Source organism: Marmota monax, unplaced genomic scaffold, assembly GCF_021218885.2.
Source record: "Marmota monax isolate L192 unplaced genomic scaffold, Marmota_monax_Labrador192_F-V1.1 WCK01_AAM20220418_F8-fsc00290, whole genome shotgun sequence".
Taxonomy (NCBI): Eukaryota; Metazoa; Chordata; class Mammalia; order Rodentia; family Sciuridae; genus Marmota; species Marmota monax.
Genome location: NW_026692628.1, coordinates 595133 through 618179, shown reverse-complemented (window position 1 = coordinate 618179; position 23047 = coordinate 595133). Strand labels below are relative to the sequence as shown.

The 23047-nt window shown below is 37.1% G+C and overlaps 1 pseudogene; it reads right to left on the bottom strand.

Annotated features, from left to right (window-relative positions):
- The window catches only part of LOC124093724 (large ribosomal subunit protein uL5-like), a 31744-nt pseudogene extending 10839 nt beyond the window's left edge, over window positions 1-20905 (bottom strand).
- Between the last annotated feature and the right edge of the window lie 2142 nt (window positions 20906-23047).

Genomic DNA, 23047 nt, shown 5'->3' with positions numbered 1-23047 from the left:
TTTCTTCCTCCTTTAAGTTGTCCCTATCAGGTCTTGTGGTCACAACAACATAAACCTAACATAATATACAAAATTGATGAAATCATTCTATCAAAAAGATACTTGTGCTCTCACGTTTATTGCAGCACTTATTCACAGCACCTAAACTGTGGAATCAACCAAGATGCCCATTAGTGGGTGAAGGCTATAGAAAAACAACAGAATATGATTCAGCCATTTAAAAAAAGTGAAATCCTGTCATTTGCAGCAACATGCACAGAACTGGAGGTAATTATGTTGTGAAATAAGCCAGAAAGAGAAAATACAAATGCCACATGTGCTCACTCTTTTGTGGGAAGTAGCAAGTCAATCTTTTACAACAGAATGGAATAGTGGTCTCTAGAGACTGGGAAGCATTGGAAAGAGCTGAAAAAAAATCAATGGCATATTTTAAAATGACTGGAAAAGATCAATATGAGAGTCACAACACATAAAAATGATTAACACTTGAATGTTTATCCTGATTTGATTATTACATGCAGTATCATGTATCAAATTACCATAACGTGCCCCTTACAGATTTTTAAAAATTTTACAGATTTTTAAAAATTTTCTCACAGTATCTCTTGAATTTTAGAAATAGTCCTCAGCATTTATACCTTCCAGTGTTCTTTAATTTAAAAACATACATGCACACTCACTGTTCTACTTTAGTTCTGACTTCTGAGCTTCCCTGAAGTTCATTATGATGTTTCTTCAATGTCTCATTAAAAACTCAGATCGAGTTTTTAAGTATCCTAAAAAGCAGGAATCCTGCAAGCAGAAAAAGGTAGAAGAGCCTACTCCCTTGGGCCTGTGGTACAGACAGATGCAGGCAGATGTCAGCCCTCTGCCAAAGAATGTAGAAGAATCCTTCATGCACTTTGGTCTCAAATATCTGATGCTGGAAAGACTTGTCTCATCTGTCATCATCCTTAGTCTCTTAAGAATCAGGAAAACAAATAACTTTAAGAAAATAGCTTTATTAAATTACTACTGCAAAGAATTTCAAACCATAATTCCTGATATTCTTTTCTCCTTTTATGGCTGGACATAAATAGCAGGAAGTCATTATCTATGCATGTATATATGTTTAAGTGATTATCTCTATCCAGTGCCTAATTGGTCGATCTGGAGTTTGGGGGGGGGGGGTCTTTTTGGTTTTATTGTTATTGTTTTTAATAAAGCCTCCTTGATGAAATTTTTAAAAAGGGGGGGGGGACCATGGGACTCCAGAGTTCAACAAATGGCTCTGCAACTCCAAACGTGTGGCTCACCCATCAGAAAACTCCACAAATGAACTCTCTGAGAACCCAAACTTTTATCTGAACCCAGCAGCGGTCTGGCTCAGGAAAGGTACAAAGGTTGCTATTCAAAGAGGAGTTCTAAGCCACATGAGGGTCACCCAAACCAGGCGCCCTCAACTTTGCTCCTTCTCATTCAAATCTAAGATCAAAGGATTTCACAGAAACCCTCCCCAATCATTCATTCTAAGGTGCAACTCTCTACCTCTCAACTATCTTATTTTAGGAATACAATATAGAATTATCCTATTTTAGATTCCTCAGAGAATCTTTTAAATTATCCTCTTTTAAATTATCTTGTTTGCCTCCCTCTGTACATCATTGTTTCCTACTTGGATATATGTACCAAGGTGAACTCATCTGCCTCAGTTCCTAAATAAAAGGACATAGCAAAGACTTTAAAAATATTTATTGCTAGGCATGGTGGCACACACCTGTAATCCCAGCAGCTTCAGAGTCTGAGGCAGGAGGATTGCAAGTTCAAAGCCAGCCTCAGCAACTTAGCAGGCTCTTAGCAACTAGCAAGACCCTGTCTCAAAAAGGGCTGAAATGTAGCTAAGTGGTTAAGCACCACTGGGTTTGATCCCTGGAAAAAAAAATTTTTTTTTTTTTTTTTTTAACTAAGATTGAGTTTTTTTCTCTCATGATTTCTACCACTTGTCCCTAAAAACCTCAATATTCATAAAATAGTTAAATAAATCCTTGTATCAATGTTAACATTTTCTTCAGATATGTCAGTAATTATGTCATATCTCCATTTCCAACACCCTTTTAGATTTGACCACATATACTTAGCAAGAATCATTGCTCACGGAGCTTCTCTCTTCCTTACTTCTGCTATCTTGAAATCAGTTGATTGTCATTTGATTAAATTACAACCCAAAGTACTTTCTTAGATAAGGATTCATAGTACATGAATATTCATGGTATATGAATCCTTATATACCCAACAATGGTATGTATTTTTCTTCATGGATGAATGATAACTTAGCTGCACATAAGATTCTTGGGCTATAGGTCTTTCTTTTCCAGAGCGTGTAGACAGGACCACAATAGAAAGGTCAAAGAAACAAGTGTACAGATATTTTCTCACCGTCTTCTAGCTTTTCACATTATAGATGATAAAGCAAAACCCAATGTTAGATTATGTTTACTTCACGTGTCATGTTTCTGTAAAGATTATTCTTTTATCTTCAGCTTTGGAATTCAGGAATTTCACTTAGAATGGCCACACTGACTCTTGGTGAGTATAAAATGACAGACGAGGTGGAAGTAGACATACTGATATGCAATGCTCTAGCTACAGGGTCCTCCATCTACAACCATCAGAACAGGCCTCGTCACTCCACGATGGAGACCTGGGGGAACTCACACACGAAAGGAGCAGACTTTGCATAAGCTATCCTATTTTAACATCCTCACCCAGTTTTGTGAGTGAGAATCAGCAATGTCTTCAAGAAGTTGGCAAATTTCAAGTCCTGCTATCAAAGTACCTAATAATGCACAATGCAAGCAACAATTTAACTATAATTCAACTCATTGTTCTGAATTAGCTGCACCAGCTTCAGGCAAAAAACATTTGTTCAGTGAGAAGAAGCAGTTCAAAGATGGATAAATAAAATTTAAACTATACTGAAGACAGGATATAAAACGTAGTGAGCACATAACACTAAAATTATTGAAAGCCTTTTTGTGACTACTGCCTTCCGTTTTGATCACCTCAACTCATAAAGGACTAACAAAATACTTTCAAGCAGAGAGTATAATACATTTAAGTACAGTAGTCTTCGGCATTACAGAATACTAGAAATAGTGTTACTTAGTTGAGAGAAGCCTTCTAAAAGACAAAGTTGATTCAAAGTAAATAATTGGTAGTTTAAGAAAACTAATTTTCTAGTTAATTAAAAGGATTCTAAATGGAATTAAATCATAAAACAGTTCCTTTAAAAATCAAGTTTTTATATAAATTATCTATCATGTACTATAGAAGATTAAAAGCCAATAATTATGGAGTGCTTTTTGAGGGTTATATATAGTTGCTACAGCAACAATTTTTCAAAAAGTTTTATCAATGTATAAGCTAATAATGTAATCACTTTTCTGATGCTCATGGTAAAAACAGACAAAAACCTCAAATATGTGTTTCTACCCCAAATTTCATTGGCATACATATTTTAACAATAGTATTTCCTCTAATTCAAATTACCCAATTCAAATTACCCAACTTTCTAGATAATATTCTCAATTCTCACACACACACAAGAAAATGTACTCATTTACATTGTCCCAGCTTGTCATTAAACACATTTTGTAATCTAACAACACCAAACATTTATTTGGCATTTGCCACTTATATTAAAAATAAGAACATTCTGACTCCACTCAAGTATTAATAGGTTTCATCCTCTATTTCTCAACCATTTTAATAGCTTGTCATGACATTCTTAGAGAAAATGCACTTTAAAAAAAATGTATTATCTGTGACTCAACCACAATGACTCTCTATTAAAGCCATTACCAAACCAATACTACTATGGGGGAAAAAACAAGAGAATGTTTAAATGCAGTTCTTATCAGTACTATAGCTGAGCTTTAAAGAATGCTAAATATGAAAAGATAAATTTCTCCTTAATAATACAGATGAGTCAACCTGGAATGAAAAAAATCACCTAGCTGATTTATTGGTTGCCCCTCCTACTCCTTCACTTTCTTGTATCATTTCCAGCATTTTTCCCTGTTGGAATTAGAGAAGCCCCAAGTGAACCATATGCTAAGAACCTATACACACAATCAAAGAAGAAGAAACTTCTGGGGTAGGCACAGAGACAGTGAAATCCATGTCTCTACTCCAGATTTTGCATTTTCTTTAAGAACAATCCACCAGATAATTGGGATGCAAGCATATAAACAGGGTGAGTTTCAAGAACCACATACTCAAGTGCAAAGACATGGCTGCCAAATTCTTCCCTCCCAGGAAATATTTTATAAATAGCAGATAATGAATTCTTTAGAAAAAAAGTCTCTAACAAGCCTATGATAGACGTGATTAGTGTTTAACTTCTCTCTCTTCTCAGATAAGAGGTTAACTCAGAAATCCTGGCTTGAGAACTCCCAATCTCCAGAGAAGCAGTAAGAAAGATTTCAAGTAATGAGGCTTTTATACCTTGCCTAAAGGGGGAGGAGTAATTCTGAAAAATAATTGTGAAAGACTCCCCAGACTTCCATTTCCACCATTATGACAGACCCCACACCCTGAAGACTCCCTCCTGTTTGGAACAACTAAAATGCTGGATACAATATTTGAAACACGTTTTATAAAAAGGTTTGCCAAGTTGGCAGAGAAACCATCTGTAGATGCCAAAATTAAAAGTAAATGTGAGGTTCATGAATGCCACAGGGACTCTCTACTACAAAGAGTTCTGCCAAGTGCTGAACCGTCTAATTCCCCTCCTGGTGGCCTCTCAGAGCACCAGAGGACATTCAAGCCTGAGGCTCACTGTGGTGGTCAGTTTCATAGATGAGTTTCAAGTTTCTAGGAAAAGCTGGAATTCCAAAGGTCACTCATCCTCTCTTTAAAAAGTCACAAAAAACTATGAAAAGGAATGTATTCCTCTTGCCAGTGTAACCACATACTTAGTTTTGCTTATAATACAAATTCATTCTCTTACAAGTCTAAAGGCCAGAAATCTAAAGTTAAAATCTTGGCAAGGCTGAATTCTACCCAGAAGCTCTAGGGGATAATCTGTGGCCTTGCTTGCTATGAACTGACATGTATTCCTCCCCCGCCCCCAATGGTGACCGTATTTAGAGAAAACGTCTTTAGTATACAAGTAGGTTAAGCAAGGTCATAATGATGGGCCCTTCCTTATCTTCACAAGAAGAGAAAGAGACAAAGGCAAGACCCATGTGCAAGAAGCCCCATCTGAAGACTTAGCCAGGAACATGGCAGTGTGCAAGCCAAGAAAAGGACCTCTACCTGAAATTGACCATGCTGACACCTTAATCTTGAGAATTCTAGTCTTCAACACTATGAGGATATGAATTTATGGCAGCCCAAGTTGTCTAAGAAATTGCTTTACTCAACTTCTGGAGAACTACTGTATACCTTAGCTCGTGGTCTATTCCTCACATAACTTCAAACTCCTGCATCCCTCTTATAAGGACCCTTGCGATTATCCTGGGCCCACCCAAATAACCTGGGATAAGATCAAGATCCTTAAAAAGATCAGATACAATATCCCTTTGCCATGTAAGGTAACATTAATATGTTTTAGGGATTAAAATATGGGGCTTGAGGATATTATTTAGCTTACCACAATGTATCAAAGAAGAAATTGGTTGGTTGTGACAGAACTATGTAAGATGGTAGAAATTAAAAGCATTAATCAATCACTCAAACAAAAAAAAAAACTTTACTTCTCTAATTGAACTACCAAGACTGCCATCTTGCATTAAGAAAACTCAATTAGTATAGTACAAGTACTGACCAACCCAAATGGATCTACCAACACTACACCATTCACAACCATGTGGAATTACACCATCAGCCCTGGCTTCCAGCCACATGCTCTTAAGTCACACCTAAAACAGATACATAAATGTTGACAAAAAAAAAAATAAAGTGGAAGAAAATACACCAAATAAGTCAGCTGGTAAGAGATGAGATAAAATAGATTTTAAGACAAAAAAAAACATAGCTATAGTGTCACTATGCAATCAAAGTTACAAGATTGAGATTTTAACGTTTGCATTTCATTTCTTGCTCTTCACTGCATCAAAGCCGTTCATCTTAGACAGATCCTATTGCTGTTGGTAGTTTGGCCAAAGACATGTGGGGCTTAGGGAAAAAAAAACCACCTATTGATTTGTTGATATACCTGTGGGTATTGCCACTTACAAACTAAACAGACAAACAAGAATAATAAGAGGAGTTCAGGGAAATTTTAAAAATCAAGCTGCCATCATGTTCATGTTGCACTCATTTTTAAATTACTTGTTTCCTACTTCACTGTCAGTTCAACTTTTCCCATAGCTGCAGCATATCATTTGCCCCTCACTAAGTTTCTGCCTTTCTGCAGTATCATGCCAAGCTCTAAGAGTTATTACTTTGATCACAACGTGTTCCTAGTGGTAGGATTTGAGGCAGATAGTCTAAAAGTTATTGGTCCTATTGAATCAGGTATCTTTGCTCCACAATTCATATGCCTGCCAAATGAAAAAACAACAACACATTGTATTCTGCCCTAAATAATTAGCTAAAGATAAATTGAAATCTAAGAACTGGAAAGCAAAGAACAATTTACCCTGCTTACAGTTTCAATAAAGAGGAAAAATGTTTGTGTAGATGCCAGAAATTATACTGTACGTTTTATTATAATGCAAGCAGCCAAGCCTGGGTAGTTAACATAATAAAGGAAAAAGAATAAATCCCTGTCCTGTTATTATCTTTCAGATCCTAGAGATCTGCAAAAATTGTATGCGGGAAGAACATCAAATGACTTCTCTGAGGAAACACTAATGGTCAAGAAGTATTGGGAAGCTCTCGAACCATCTCGTTCCTATTGTTTTCTACATCAATCACGTATAACAGTCCAAACTTAAACTCAATTAATTTTTCAAGTGTAACAAAGTACAATGGTTTCTTTTAACTTTTTGAATTATCATCCTGAATGAAACAACTTTTTTAAAACTTCTTTTGTAAACAACCCTTGTTTCATTTTTTGAGGATGAGTATTAGAAAAAACAAGCAATGTACCAATTAATCTTTAACAGCAGAGCAAATCAGTGGAACCGAGGTAGAAAGGCAATGAGCAGCAGCAGAGGGGGCACAAAGAACTTGATTGTGGTGATGGTTTCACAGGTGTTCCTATGTCCAAACCTCCAATGGCACACTTGGTATGTGTGCGGTTTATTGCATGTCAGTTATGCCACCATAAAGTTGTTTTTTAAAAAAAAAAAAAATAATAGAATTAGAAATGTACTTTTTGTTCACTAACAACATGATATCAAACAATGACCATTAAAGGAAGACTTCAGTATCTTCAGTACCTGAAACTACTCAACTTCAGCATCACCAAAAGTGGGACAATCAGACCCTGTGGCCTCTTTAGGAAACACCTGGTATCATCTGACTATTCTTTAAAAAAAAAAAAAAAAAGAATCTAAATATAATCAAGCCTCTACACTAGAGCTCTTTCATTTGTGAAACAGAAAAACAAGTTAAATGCCAGAAGGACAGAGACAAATCCAGAATGTGGCACATTCTACAATGTGACCCAGTTTCTGCACAGATCAAAGACATGAAAAGAAGAGGCCACAAGAGTCTGCTCTAGATTCAACACAAATGGTAAGGGATTTTAAGTGCAACCAGTGGAATTTATGTGAAGCTAGCAAGTCGTGTTAAGGCCCGGATTGCCCAGTCTTCAGGACAGCTGAAACCATTGCTCATTTTGTTAAGTGTGCTATATATAATGTTGTGGTAATAAACTGCCCTCATTGAGATGCATTTAGAAAATCTGGGATTTCTTTTAACATACTTCCAAAGTGTTGGGTTTTTGTTTTTTCTTTTTTTTAAAAGGAAAACCAAAACAAAATGAAGAGTAAATGTGACAGTATTAACGATCTTGATAGATCTACTAAGGCTGCCTTGATGGATTTGAATTCTTTATTTTTTTTTGAGAGAGAGAGAGAGAGAATGAATTTTAATATTTATTTTTTTAGTTTTCGGAGGACACAACATCTTTTTTTTTTTTTTTTTGTATGTGGTGCTGAGGATCAAACCCAGGCCGCACACATGCCAGGCGAGCACGCTACCGCTTGAGCCACATCCCCAGCCCGCTTTTGAATTCTTAATATTACTTTTGTGCATGCGTTTGAAATGGCCAGTTACATTGAAATTGATTTCTTCATGAAACTGAGAATTCAGCATTAGGTAACTATCTGAAAGCCTACAGAAATATATAAATATACAGCCCACTAATTTACTGTGTTGAAATTTTGACCAACTTACTATATAAGAATACTTATATTGTCATTACTATATCCAATTGGTGTGCCTATCTCAACACATTTACAATGTGAGCACAGAATGTGGATTTTTAGAAACTGAATAATCCTTGCACATAATAAGCAAAAAGTATATTATCTCAAAAAAACTGGAATCTCAAAACTGAAGACTATCACTCTAAGTGAAATAAGACAGTGGGGAGGGAAAGAAAAATAGAAGTTCACTGGATTAGACAAAAGGGAATGAAGGTAAGGGAGGGGGGATAGGAATAGAAAGACAGTAGAATGAACTGGACATAGTTTCCTACATTCATATGTGAATACATGACCAGTGTAACTCCACATTATGTACAACCACAAAAAATGGGACGTTATATTTCATGTATGTTTGATATGTCAAAACACATTCTACAGTCATGTATAACTAAAAGAAAAGGTTTTTTTAAATTTCCTTAATAAATTGGCAATGATCCCCCCCAAAAATGAACTTCTTGATTGTCAATAGTAACATCTGCTCCCAGTTTCCAAATTCCTACTGGATGCTACACACTGTTCTAAGCCCATTACAAGTATTATTTCCAATTCATTCTACAATCTTACACATTACTATAATCACCATGTTATAGCAGTGAAAAGTGAGGCTCAGAAAAAAAAAAAAAAAAACTTAAGGGCACAGTTTTCAGGTTTCTCTGATACAAAGACCAGAATGTTCCAGAGTAAGCATTCTAAAAACTTTCATGTGCACATGTTAATTTTACAGATTAGGATTCTTTCCAAATAAAGATGACCAATATGCAGACACCATTGTAAGAACATCAATTCATTTCAATATGTTTTAACATTTGTCCAATATATTCATGTGCATCAGCAAAAAGGTCTGGAAAGGATAGTGCAGTATTTGTGAGGGAACTTTTTAACCAGGTTTGCCAGGATTCAAACTCCAACCCACTACTTTCGACCTAAGACCTTCAGCAAGTCAATTAATCTCAGTCTCGGTTTGACAGTACTGTGAAGTAAACCAACATTATTGCAAGGATGAAATAAAATGAGAGAAGCTTGTAATATCCGGGACATAGCTGGCATTCTAAATGTTAGCATCCTTCCTGTCCATCTTTTACGATTTGTGCATGAAAGAACAATCCCAATGCTGACCTTCATCACTATTAGCCAAAGCAAACATGTATTGTACAATATATTACTTTTTTTGGCCCAAGGCATGGTGGCCCTAAATGTCTCCATATAAAATTCTATGCTTTAACCGAAGCATGATATACAAGTCAGGGTTAGACTGTTATTCTCAAGAGTTGCTGGCTATGGACAGAAACATACCTTCCACAAATGTCACTTTGGCAGCTGTGTTAGGAATGACTGTGACATCTGTACTGTTTGGAATTGCCTTGTGCCCTACCCCACCAGCAAAGCCTTTGGCCAAGTCAAACTGCCACACATATGTTGTCTCTCATTGGATATAACCTAATCTAAAAAATTAAAATCTGATGCTACTTGGAGGAACACTTTAAAAAAAAATAACTACTTTTAAACATGCTACAATATTGTTAGGGTCAAAGTCTGGTATCCTAAGACTTCTAAATGTTTTTTAGTTGATATTCAGATCATATCCCTGTCCATTGGAAAAACACTCTTGAGGACAGAGATACACCACTTTGATTGTTAGCACCAGAAAGAAAATTAAGATATATCTTCATAGAAAAAAATATCTGTGAGCTGTATTTAGTAGTAACCTACTATGATGCTCAATTTGGTCAAAGAGTTAAAAGTAAATCACTTTAAAATAAATCTAGGACAGCTACTTCTCTCATCTCTAAAGTAGTGCTCATGTTCAAAAGATACTAAATTTTCTACTTTTAATTAGTTGCCATTTTGAAGTCAACCTCTAAACAGCATAAAAGGGATCAGCTCACAGGAAACCAAGAGTGACAAAAATCAAGACTTCTGAAACATAAATGCCACCTTTCTCACTTTTAAAATTCCCAGTCCTTGCTGTCATTTTTGAAATGGTAAGCAGACAGATGAAAGACAATTACAAATTTCCCCTCCTTCTTCATGAAGTTTCTCCATTTTCACAGCTCCAATAAGCTGACCAGAGGTTTAGCATAGGAATATTAAGACCTGCTATATGTACTGAGTAGATCTTAGGAGTTCTTTAAAGAATGCTCGAGAGACTTGGATATATTATATAGCTCCAACAGCTGCCAATACTTATATTTGAAGTCATTACTCACTGGGGATTGAAACAAATCAAGAAGATGGGGAAACTTCCTGAATTTCAGACAATGCAGGATAAAAAGTGTATATGGCATATAGACTGATACCCTAGAGGAGTTGAAGCTCCTAGGGACTTTCATAGACCTAGAAGATAAAAACGGATCACAGGTAGAACCCAAATTCTGCACAGTAGCAAGCAATATTGAGACAAGAATACAGAACCAGAATCATTAAATATATTCGGGGCAAATTTTTTGCAAACCATGTTTGATGAAGAAAGGGAACTTTAAAGAACTGTCATGATTTATTCATTCCCTGAAATAGTGGTTGTCAACTTCTATGTATGTAAAATTCATAATGGATTCGTATTACAAATTTTGAAACTTGGAAGCCAGCCCAAGAGGCCCTGCTTTAGTAGACCTTGTAAAGGACCCTGGGAACCTGAATTTTTAATAGGCACTGCAAGTAATTATAATGAACATGATCTGAGAATTGTATTGTTAAAACAGGAGAAAAAAAGAACAAAAAACACAAAACAACTCTCTGAAACTGAAGACAAAACCCTAAATTTCAAATATAAGTAGAAGAGCTACCAAAAACAATAGTGACCAAATAATAGGTTTGAAGAAGTGGGATGAGGACAGCAAGGGCAGAATTCAGAGACAGATGTCACAGTCCATAGCTCGAAACTGGAGGATGGACACTGAGGTGCAAAATCTCAAGTCCCTTTTTGCAAAAGAGTATCAGGCTGTACAAGTAAGCACAAGAGCTTAGCTAGACAAGATGTGGCTCTGAGAAGCTAAAATGGTAGGTCCCTTACTTTCTAAGTAGTAGTGGATACTAGGGGAAAAGACAAACTTTCAATAGCAGTAAAAAAATCACCAACTGCCTAATTGACTTGAAAAACGTTTCAACAAACTTACACAAAAATATGAAAGAAATGTCTAGAATACAGTGTTGACTCCTGCCCAACCTGATCCTCCAAAAGCTAGCATGGGATATAGTCACCTCTTTCCAAGATGAGAAAGAAAGCAAAACAAAGCTATTTAAAAGTATGATAAGACAGAGAAAAAAACTTTCACCCAAAACCTTTGGCTGTAAAGGTGAACAAAAATTATCATCTAAACTTATACCATGAATTTTTAAACTGAGGAAAACAATCACCTCTATTAACTAATATTGCACTACAGATCAAAGAACTCTTGGTAAAGTTGGAGGAAACCTTAGGAAGAGACAAAACATGACCAACGGAGGCAAAGAGTGGGAATGGGTGATAGGGGTATTAGTAATACAACTAGGAAGAAATGAAAACTAAGGATTGCAGGGAGATTTGACACAGCTCAAAGTACAGAAAGGGATACACAGGGCAGGAAAGACAAAGTAAAATTAAACAAATGTTAAGTTTTAAGTATAAAATTAGACAGTGATAGTTGCTGAGAAAAGGCATATGCATAACTTGCTATCCAAAAGGTGAAAATAAAATAGGGCAGAATACTGATTTAGAGAAAAGGAAAAAAAATCTTAAAAATGGAAAAAAACTTGAATCTATACATAAAAGGGACATCATGTCCTATGTCCTAAGGAAAATCAACTCAGAAAGTGAAGAACAAGAATAGTCCACAAGGTTTGTATACTTCAAAGATAATAAAAGAATTACTTGAATAGTCATGCAAAAAGTGGTCAAGTTAGCAATGAGGATAATTAAAATCAGTCTTCTCCACAGATATAATCAACTTTAGAAGAAAATTCATACAAATTCCTGATGCATCAAGCATGAGTCTAGAACTGTTAATTTGACATTTTTTTCCACCAATTTTACATAAAATTTTACATAAAAATTTATATAGGTCATTTGAATAGGTGTTTGTGTTCTGAGTGATAATCTTCAAAATAGCACAAACTTGGGCTGGGGATATAGATCAGTTGGTAGAGTGCTTAACTCGCATGCACAAGGCCCTGGTTTCAATCCCCATTACCACAAGAAATAAAAATAAATAGCACAACCTCCTCAAAACTTGGATCAGATTCCAGTAAAACAACCCCCCCTCAATCTCCCATTCCAACATCTGTTGCACATGTCAACTATCACTACCAAATAACCAACTGTCTTCTGACTTCCAACTATCTTGTAGAGCCCTGCTGGTAAAGGAACCTGGGAAACAGTCTGCAAGGGCTCCCACAGAAAGGAGCAAAAGTGGTACAGCATTGCCCAAGGAGAGCACAGAATTAGGTCAGCTCCCCACAAAACAGCACAGGCCCCTAAGAGACTTTCTTCCTCTTACTGCTTCCTGATCATAAACCAAAGTAGCATTATCAAGTCAAGATAAATTAGAATAGTTACATCTCAAAATTATATGCCCTTTGATATCTAACTTAAATCCACGTGTAAGATTCATTTTATAACAATACAAATATCAGTGAAGCCTTAGTTATTCTAAAACTGAGAGCATGTCACCATTTTGGTGAACAAGTGGAATACAAAAGGGTGCTATCAAAGATCAACTATACTTGTCCCTGACTACTCCTGAAAACTCACCATGGCAGCTCCTGTCTCCCTAAAACAGCAAAACCACAGGCAAAAACCAAAACTATTCCTATTACTCCTAACAAAAAGCTACATTTGATCCAGAGGATGTTCTCAGCTCAGAATTAACATTACAGAGTCAAAACTTCATTTAAAGGCGAGCTTCTTTCTAAACCTGCTTAGTTCTGTCTACTTTGAGTCAGAAAACACTGGCAAAGGGAGCCTCAACATGGTGTCTCTTTTGCAAGGATTAGGCTTCTTCCTCTCCTCAGAACCAGTTATGTTCTCCAGGGTTATCATTGGATCAGAAGAAGGGAGAGTTGAGGGCTACTGCAGAACCCTGCTCCTCTACTCCCCAACACTTCTGGTACCAAATGTGGCTTTTTCCATGCAATTCTCTTGTTCTCTGCAGAAACCAAACATGAATCCTAATATTTAATTCAATTTTAACACCACCCAGATTAAGGGCTCAGTCCCACAAGAGTGTTCTTTCATTTTAAATGCCAATTTCAAGCAGTAGGTCACAGGTTACACCACTTTTATCTGACTTGCTTATAAATCAGGGCTTCCACAACCCCCTCCCTCAAGTTTGGTAGTTTGCTGTAATGACTCATAAAACTCAGGGGAATATTTTACTATTACTGTTATGAAGATATTACCTAAAAGATACATACCAAGAACCAGATAATGAGGAACAGAAAGCAAGGCCCAGAAGGATCTCAAAACCAGAAGCTTCTTGCTCCCCACAAAGTTTAGGATGTGTCACCAACCAGGCACATGGATGCATCTATCAGAAAGTTTGCTTAAACTCTTCATTTAGAGTTTTTATAAAGTTTCCACATGTGGGGTGATTTAAATCATGCTGTATTTTAATAACTATGCCCTATCCTGAAGCTTTCCAATCATTTCACTAACTTACAAAAAGACACTATTTTCATACTGGAGATTCCAAAGGTCTTAGAAGCTCTTACAACACCACCCAGGACTAAGACCAAATACTATAACAAAAGACAGGTGCTCCTATCACCCCTATCACTCAAAAAATTACAATGGAACCAGTGGGCAGAGACCAAATATGTATTTCTTATTTTTAATCACAGTGACACAGCTACCTCTGGGCTGACATGGTGTTTAAAGCTGACATTCTCTCATGAAGCACAGCATAACATATTTGGAGACTTTCTCTCATCACTAGAATCTCACCTGCTTTTCCATTATGTAAGTATTGCCCCTCCAGTGTTTATGATGTCAACTTGCCCTCTTAGACAACATCCCTTTAAAAATGACCCTAAGCCAATAACTTTGTCATGACAGAATGGTGCTATGTAGGTCTGTTTACTATTTAAGCACCTTTATATTCTAAAACAGAATGTCAGATTTTGTTGAGACAGGTTTTATGAAGGTTTACTTTTTAAGATTCCCAAATGCTCTAAGGCTTTTAGTTCACTGGGAATGAGACAAGATACTAATGAAGGTTGTCCACTGGTCACCAGGGGCATAAAGCAGTAAGGTCTTTGGGGCAGAAGCTGAGGGATGGAGGAGGCCTCCTTATCAATGTAGAACTTCAAGGGAGGCCTTCAGGACCCTCAACAAAATTTATACATATGCCCCACAAACAGACACCAGCTTCCAAAAGGCCTCAGGCGACAGCAAGTTATCCAGAAAAGCAGTATCAGGATCCAGTTATACAAGATACTTCTGTCCCCCAATTTTCCCTCTCCATATCCAACCCATATACACATACACACACGAGAAATCAGAATTGAATGAAGCAAATTATGTTCCTAACCAGGCAATACCCACCTCCCAACTCCCTCATAAGGCTGGAAGAACAAAGCAGTTTCCTCCTCATGCTAGCCCCCCAAGTACATGAGAACAGGGATGTAGTGATATTAATCAAACACATAACATTACATGCCAGGCACTGCACTGGGTATTAGCTAATTTTATCCTCATGACAACCCAAAGAGATATTTACTAGTGTCCTATGTAAAGGACAAGAATCTAAAGAGTTCAAGCCACTTGCCCTAGTTTATCCATCTAGTGAAAAAAAAAAAAAAAAAAGAAAAGAAATTCTAGCTCTGGCTCAGGAGTCCTGGTTCTTAAACACTACCCTATGTTAAAAGAAAAGTCAAAGTCAAGTTCTAAACAGGCAGGATTGGACTTCCATTAACTAAAAAAAAAAAAAAAAAAAAAAAAAATGGATGGGAAGCAAGCAGACTTGCCCATGGTGTCCTAAAGAGACAGAAGAACTGATAAACAATTAGGGGTTATAAATGAAAAGGAATAAAATAACTTCATTATGAACAGACACTCAGCCTTAGACAGCAAATGGGCAAAATGGGAATTACCAGCATCTACTTTATTCTTGCTGCCCAAAAATTTGTAGTCCAATTGGTTTAGTCAGATTTTGCATTGCTATGATGAAAAGACTTGTAACAACAACACAATTGAGGAAGAGTTTATCTGGGGCTCATGGTTTAGAGGTCTCAGTCCATAGATGGCAGATTTCATCACTCTGGGCCAGAAGTGAGGTGAATATTATGATGGAAAGGTGTGGTACTGGAAAGCAGCTCAGGATGTGGCAACAAAGAAACAGAGAGCTCTACTTACCAGGGACAAAATAAACCCCAAAGGCATACACCCAGTGACCTACTTCCTCCAGCCGTACCCTACCTGCCCATAGTTATGCCCCAGTTAATTCTCATCAGTGGATTAATGCACTGATTAGGTTTAGGCTCTCATAACACAATCATTTCAACTCTGAACATTCTTGCATTGTCTCACACGTAAGCTTTTGGAGGATTCCACATATCTAAACCATCACAACAATTTTGGAATCATCAACCACAGTCCTAAACTTGCTGAACCATAGCCAGCCTCCATGGAGCCAACCGCTGCCTCTTCTGCCACCTATTAACCAGTCCCCTTTCTTCCAGGACATTTATTCCTATCCTAACTCCACTGCTTTAAATCCTACTTTGACTCCAACCTACTGTGTAGACTCCAACCTATTACCTTTCTGCTTTCTCTGAATCCCCATTCCCTCCATTCTTTGTCTAATTTCAAGGCATTGCCTCCCTCCCACCCCACCCCCACCCTACCCTGGTGACCAAGGTTGCGCCACACTATCACCTATAATCCTCAACTCTATCATTTCTATATCTCTAAATTTCCTTTTTGTTTTCTACCCTAGAAATTCTGAATCCATCAGTCTACCAGTATAAAAGCAGTGTAGAACCTCAAGTTAAAGACAAAATTGGAGGTCAGAAGAGATGGCTCACTCTAAATTCCTGTTCTGAAATCAGCAGGGTGTGTGAGCACTACATAAGAGCTCCCATAAGATATCCAAGACCCAATGTCAGGCAGACATAACAATTCCCTAGGCTAGACTGTAGCAAAATTTCCCTGAACATTTGATGTGCTTTAGAACATCTCTCTTATACATAAAAGCCCCTTGAAATTCTCAGGTTATATTAGCACAGGAAATATTCTTTCTAATGGATCTCCCCCAACCCACTGGCATGTACATGACCACATATTTACACACAAGCACACACTATTTACTATTTTTTTAGTAAAATAGGTACAATTTCTAAGAAAATATGTACAAGTTCTGGCTTGTTTAATGCAGCTTGAATCAGAGAAAAGATCATCTTCTCAGAAAGAGATCCCCTTGAGCTACTACTGAAATTGGCTTCTGTTTCAAAACCATTCTTCTGAGATGCTCAGTACCCATACTCCCCCCTCAAATATCCTTTGTTATGGCTCAAGCCTGAAATCAGCATGTGGTTCCTAATTCAGGATATGCTTGGGGTGTTTGAATTTACATAAACACTCCAGGAAATCTTTCCTGTTAGGACAGGTACTGACCTCATGGCATATTTTCATTAATGCAACACTAAAAATGCTTTCCTGTGGTGCAGATGCAGCCCTGTCCATTAGAAAGCAGGTCATTTGGCTGCCCTACTGAGCTCCCCTACAATCAGTCAGGGAGAAAGCAGAAATGACTCAGCATATAGCATGGACTAAAATGGGCCAGGAATCTGTTTTCCAAGGCAAATGCCAGTACCCTGATAGCTACGCACTTAGACTTTCCACAGTACCTACAGATAAGCACATCCCAGCCTCATTACAGAGCTATCGACTGCAGCCAAGCACTTGAAATAGGCTTTGTGTTGGGTAAATCGGGTATTTCACTTTCCAAATAATAAGTTAAATATGCTTCATCATAAATAAAACAGACATTAAAATAAACAAATTGGCAATATCACCTTAATTGTACTACACAATCAATATTGAACACTGCATCCCACAACTCTCTAACAATAATTAGCATTGCCAACTTAGAGAGTGAGAGTTTATAATTTTGCTATGTAAGGATCATTTCTTAGGCTTAAATGGGGGAAGAGAATAAACCTACCGTTCCTGTGAGCATGTGTCAGTGACAAACATCCTTTGCCTTTATGTGCGTACAGCTGGCCCTAAGCTATTAAAACTTTAGGTTCTTGAGTACACTGGCTGTATCCATTTAATTTTTATGGCATGCGGTGGATTATTCCCTCTATCTTGTAGTATCCAAGACAACTCATCTGGTAATATTTTTGCCAGTAGGACGTAACTCAGTTATCACTAAAGTCTGAAAATTTAAATGTCCACATAAAAGGAGTCATTATGCCAGTAGATCTTAAATATTGACACATATGGTTCCACATCTTAAATCTCTAAATACTGTCAATTTATTGAAAGTAATGTATGCCCGTCAAAAGGAAGGGACTTCCTCTTGGGGGGACAAGTATCTGTTTAGTTCCTTTTTTTTTTTTTTTGCTATTGAGTTGTATGAGTTCCTTATATATTTTGTGTATTAACCTCCCACTGGTTTGTAGATATTGCCTCCGAATTCCATAGACTTTCTTTTCATTTTTTTGAATATTTTTGCTGTGCTACAACTTTGTAGATACATGTGGTCCCACTTGCTTATTTCTACCTTGGTTGCCTATCTTTTAGTGTCATACACAGAAAGTCTTTTGCAAGAGCAAGATCATGGAGCTTTCCCCCATTTTCTTCCAGATGTTTTACAGTTTCAGGTATTACATAAAGTGTTTAATCCACGATATGTATGGTGGAAAAATCCAATTTCATCCTTTTGCATGTGGATACCCAGTTTTAAACACCATTTGTTTAAGAAAGCATCCTCTCACCATTGTATATTCCTGGTGCCTTTGTTGAGGTCAGTTGACTATTTATATATATATATATATATATATATATATATATATATATATGTTTTATTTCTGGGCCCTGTTTTCAGCCCCACTGTCTGTCTGTTTTTATTTCATATTGTCTGGTTATCATAGCTTTGTAATACAATTTGAGATCAGGAGGTTCCACCTTTGTTGTTCTTGCTTAGATTGCTTTGACTATTTGAGGTCTTCTGTGGTTTCAGATGAATTTTAGGATTTTTCTCTTTCTGTGAAAAATGCCACTTGCATTTGATAGGGATCACACTGAGTCTATAGTTCACTTTGGCTAGTTTGGAAATATAAATGGCCAAAGGTATTTGAGTATTTTTATTAGGGATATACAAATCAAGACCACAATGAGGTACCAACTCCTTGTTAGAATGGCTATTAAAAGGTTAGAAGACAGCAAGTATTAAAAACCCACAGAAAAGAGAATACGAAAGCAGTCAGTAAGAATGTAAATTGGTATAGCCATTACAGAAAATACTATGGAGGTTACTCAGTTATAAATACAACTAACGTAATCCAGTAATCCTACCTCTTGATACATATCCAAAGGAAATAAAAATCACCGTCTCAAAGAGATATATGTACTTCTGTGTTCATTGTAACATTGTTCATGAAACACCTAAAGAGCCTATTAAGAAACAACCTAAAGAGCCTATTAAGCAATTATTGTGTACATATACACAACATTCAGCCTTGAAAAAAAGCAGGCCATTTTTAACAATGAACCTGGAGAACATCAAAAGTAAAATAAGCCAGACACAGCAAGACAAATTAATACTGCCTCACCTCATTTACATGTGGAATACCTCCATATTTTCACTTGAAAAGATAGAGGGTGACTGCGTGGGGTGATTGATAGGTTAATTAGTTTCATAGTAAGAGCTAAAAGATTTTACACTATTTTACTGGTGTCAGGTAAATATGCAATATAGATGAAGAAAGATTAACTGTCTTCACTGATGGTTACTACATTTCCACTAATGTTGTAAGAAAAACAATAACTTACCATTAAAACTTGATGGTTTGGATAAAATAAATATAGCCATGTTTAAATGAAGGAAAAATTATATGAATTCTGAGGCTCACTTCAAGATTACAATTATGTATCTTTATCTATTTGGTTTATTCTCAACTAATTTATAATTTAACTATCTAAATAGGTAATAGACCCTCAGATCACACTAAGCATCATCATCCACAGCAAAAGAGAACAAGTCCTTGGACAGAGTCTCCACCAGGCCTCCCACAAGATGACAGAAACAGAGTTGCTCCCAGCAGCTTTTAGAAATGGTCTGTGAGAACAGGTATGCAAACTCCCACTGCCACCACCCTGTCACAATCCTTCCTCTTACACCCAGAGGCTTTCGTGTGAGCTTGCACACTTGAAGAAAATTCCCTAAGCTAAAATGGGTGCTTAAGTCCTCAGTGGGTGTCAATGGCTTGCTTAGAGTTGCTCTTCTGGTTATTTTCATCCTTTGTTTTCCCTTTTCATCCCTTTTACCCCCTCATCACCTTAGAGCGGATTATGGTTTTGTTTTGTTGTTTTTTTGTTCCCTCTTTCTTTTTTGGTACCAGGGATTGAACTCAGAGGCACTCAACTACTGAGCCACATCCCCAGCCCTATTTTGTATTTTATTTGGAGACAGGGTCTCACTGAGTTGATTTGTTCCTCACCTTTGCTGAAGCTGGCTTTGAACCTGCGATCCTCCCATCTCAGCCTCCCAAGCCACTGGAATTACAGGCGTTCGCCACCACTCCCAGCAGGATAAAGGTATTTATACTTAGAGACAATGAAATATCTGACCCTAAAATCCTCTCCTCTCTGTTCCCTTACCAGGATGATTTCTACCCACCAGGATAACTTGACTCACATTTTTTAAATCAGTTTTTCAAAATGAAAAAATTCAAATCTCAATCAATAGTACAAATATCAAACTTTTAAACAAAGGCCCAGTAACAGAACCAATATTTCGTCTCCCTGACTCAGTTTGCCTCTTAACCCTTCTTTTTGAGCCACTCTTCTGCAGTTACCTTGGATTCCATGAACCGCAACAATGGTCTATGAAATATCTTTATGCCAAAGAATTGAAACTACCCCCAAAGAACAGTACAAAACAGATCACCCCATGATGAAATGGCCCTGGCTAAGCAGGAGCAACCAACCCATGATGGAACCAAAGCAGCCCCCCTGGGCAGGAACAATCATCTCAGGATAGGGACCAAATTACCTCTCAATGATGACCTTCCCAGAACCAATCCTAAGATAATGATGAACCCGACTACAGCCTGACCAGCTGTACTCTCTAGCTATACAAATCCCCCAGCCAAGAATGCTCCCAGCCCAATAGCCTTTTTCTGTAAATTCTTAAAGTTTCTATGAGCCCCTTCAAGATAAATCATTGGCCACAGTACTCTTATGTCTGTTCTCAGCATGGCCACACTGATTAAAAGCTCTTTTCCTGCCCGTTACCACTGCTGAGCTCTTTGATTGGCTTATCAGAATAACCTGGCACCATAGGACCCTCAGAGCCAGGGCCTTTGTCCTGGGACTCTGGTAATATTGTCAGCAAATCCATGTTAAACATTCAAAGGACAAAGATTTCAAAGTCATTCTATTTTCCTTTGTATTATTAAAAATGTTACATTTAAAATACTTACGTTTGACATTAAAATTTTCTAAAAACTTCTCCTTCAAACAAAATTGTATAGGATTGCTTAAATATCATTTCAAAGAATGAGCATGCCTGTGTTAGTAGCAGTTATACCATACACGTGTACTATACCATACAGGAATACTAGGAAATATATACAAAGAGCTCAATTTTTTTCTACAGCACTTTGTATATAATGAAGTGTCTGAGAAAGAAATTATTTAGAAGGTGTAACAGGAAATTATAAGTTTATTAAAATAGGCCTCATAAGCCTTTCATGATGTTAAAAAATTTTTTCCACTCAGCACGGATGACTTTGACAATTTTATCATGAACAAACCAAAGCCCAACATAAACAGTCAATTGAAACTAGAAACTGTATCGGGTATAAACCACTAACAAACCTCTAAAACTAGGAATTTCCAATTCTAAACAATCAAAATAGTTTTAATTGTGATTTTACAATCACCTTATGAATTTTCCCTTCCTGCCCCTCCTGAAGGAAGATTAGCTGCTTTTGGACTGGTGTTGCCCTGATTTACTAACAGCTGAATGCTTAAACTCTTGAAAACTTAAGTGTGCTTAAGTTTGTCTTCTTTTCTGAATCAGTAGATAACCCAAGTAGGACTCAATTGTATGTATGAATTTTTAAACAAAAATGCCAATTCTGAGTAGAAAATGAAAAACATATCCACAATTATACCATATATAAGCTCAGAAAGCTAAACACGATGCTCGAAATGTTAACTAAAATTTGATACTAAACCCAGATGTGATACATAGAATTTAAAATCATGATTATCTTCTAAAACAAAAAAAAATATATTTGGAGAACAAGAGAATTTAATTTCTACCTTCAACTTTTAAAGAGCTCTAAAATGAATAAACAGTACTGAAAATCCTATTCCTAAAGAACAGGATATTTAAAATAGAGTTTATAAGTGACATGCATAGACACTTGTATCACTTGAGGACAGGGTACATTCTGAGAGTTGTATCATTAGGTGACTTCCTCTTTGTGTGATCATAGTGTGCTTATAAACTAAGACAATTGTGATACAATCTTATGATTCCTCTGTTCTATATGCTGTTATTCACCAAAATTTTGGTGAACATGATAAGCATGACTATGCTTACCAAGCCGAGGGGTAGGTGGATTAAGGTCCATGCATTATGGAGATGACTTCTCTTTCCTCTCCTGTGTGCTGGTTATACTTTCAAGTGGGCTTTCCCAAAAGGACAAGGAAGACATTAATGAGAACTCCAAGCCCCATAGATGACCAGTTCAGTAGCCCCAGCAGAAAGTGACACCTTGCCCAGTGAGGATCCAGGGTTCTGGTTTAGCCAGCCAGGAATCAGAGATGGCCCTGTTCGATTTAAACCATATGAACCAAGGGCAAGCAAAATGTCACGGTCTAGACATGGATGTGTCCCCAAAAGCTAATGTGTGAGACAATCAAGGGGAAAAAAAATGTGGAATGTTTTCTCTGATATAAGGAGGCTGACTCACTGAGGTAGGGAGGGGGAGCATAGGAGGAATGCATGAATTCTAGATAGGGAAGAGGGGTGGGAGGGAAAGGAAGGGGGCAGGAGATTAGCAAGGATGGTGGAATGTAATGGACATCATTATCCAAGTACACATATGAAGACAAGAATTGTATGTCAACAAACTTTATATACAGAGATATGCAAAATCGTGGTATATATGTGTAATAAGAATTGTAATGCAAAAAAATAAAGCATCTCACTAGTAAAAACAGTAAGTTCTTAAGAAAAAAAAAATCTTCAGAGGTGAAGTTATTAATTTATGAGAGCCTAAACCTAATCAGTGGATTAATCCACTGATATGGATTAACAGAATGATAACTACAGGGTTCTTTTCTTTTTTGGGGGGTGGAGAATGTGACAGGAGGAATCATATCACTGGGGTCATACTTTTGAGGTTCATTTCTTTTTCCCCTGATGAGCACAGCTCTCTTCCTGGTTGTCAGTTCCTGATTCACTTCCCTTCTACCATGGTGTGCTGCCTTATCTGGTCCTGGAGCTATGGAGTCAGCCAACCATGAA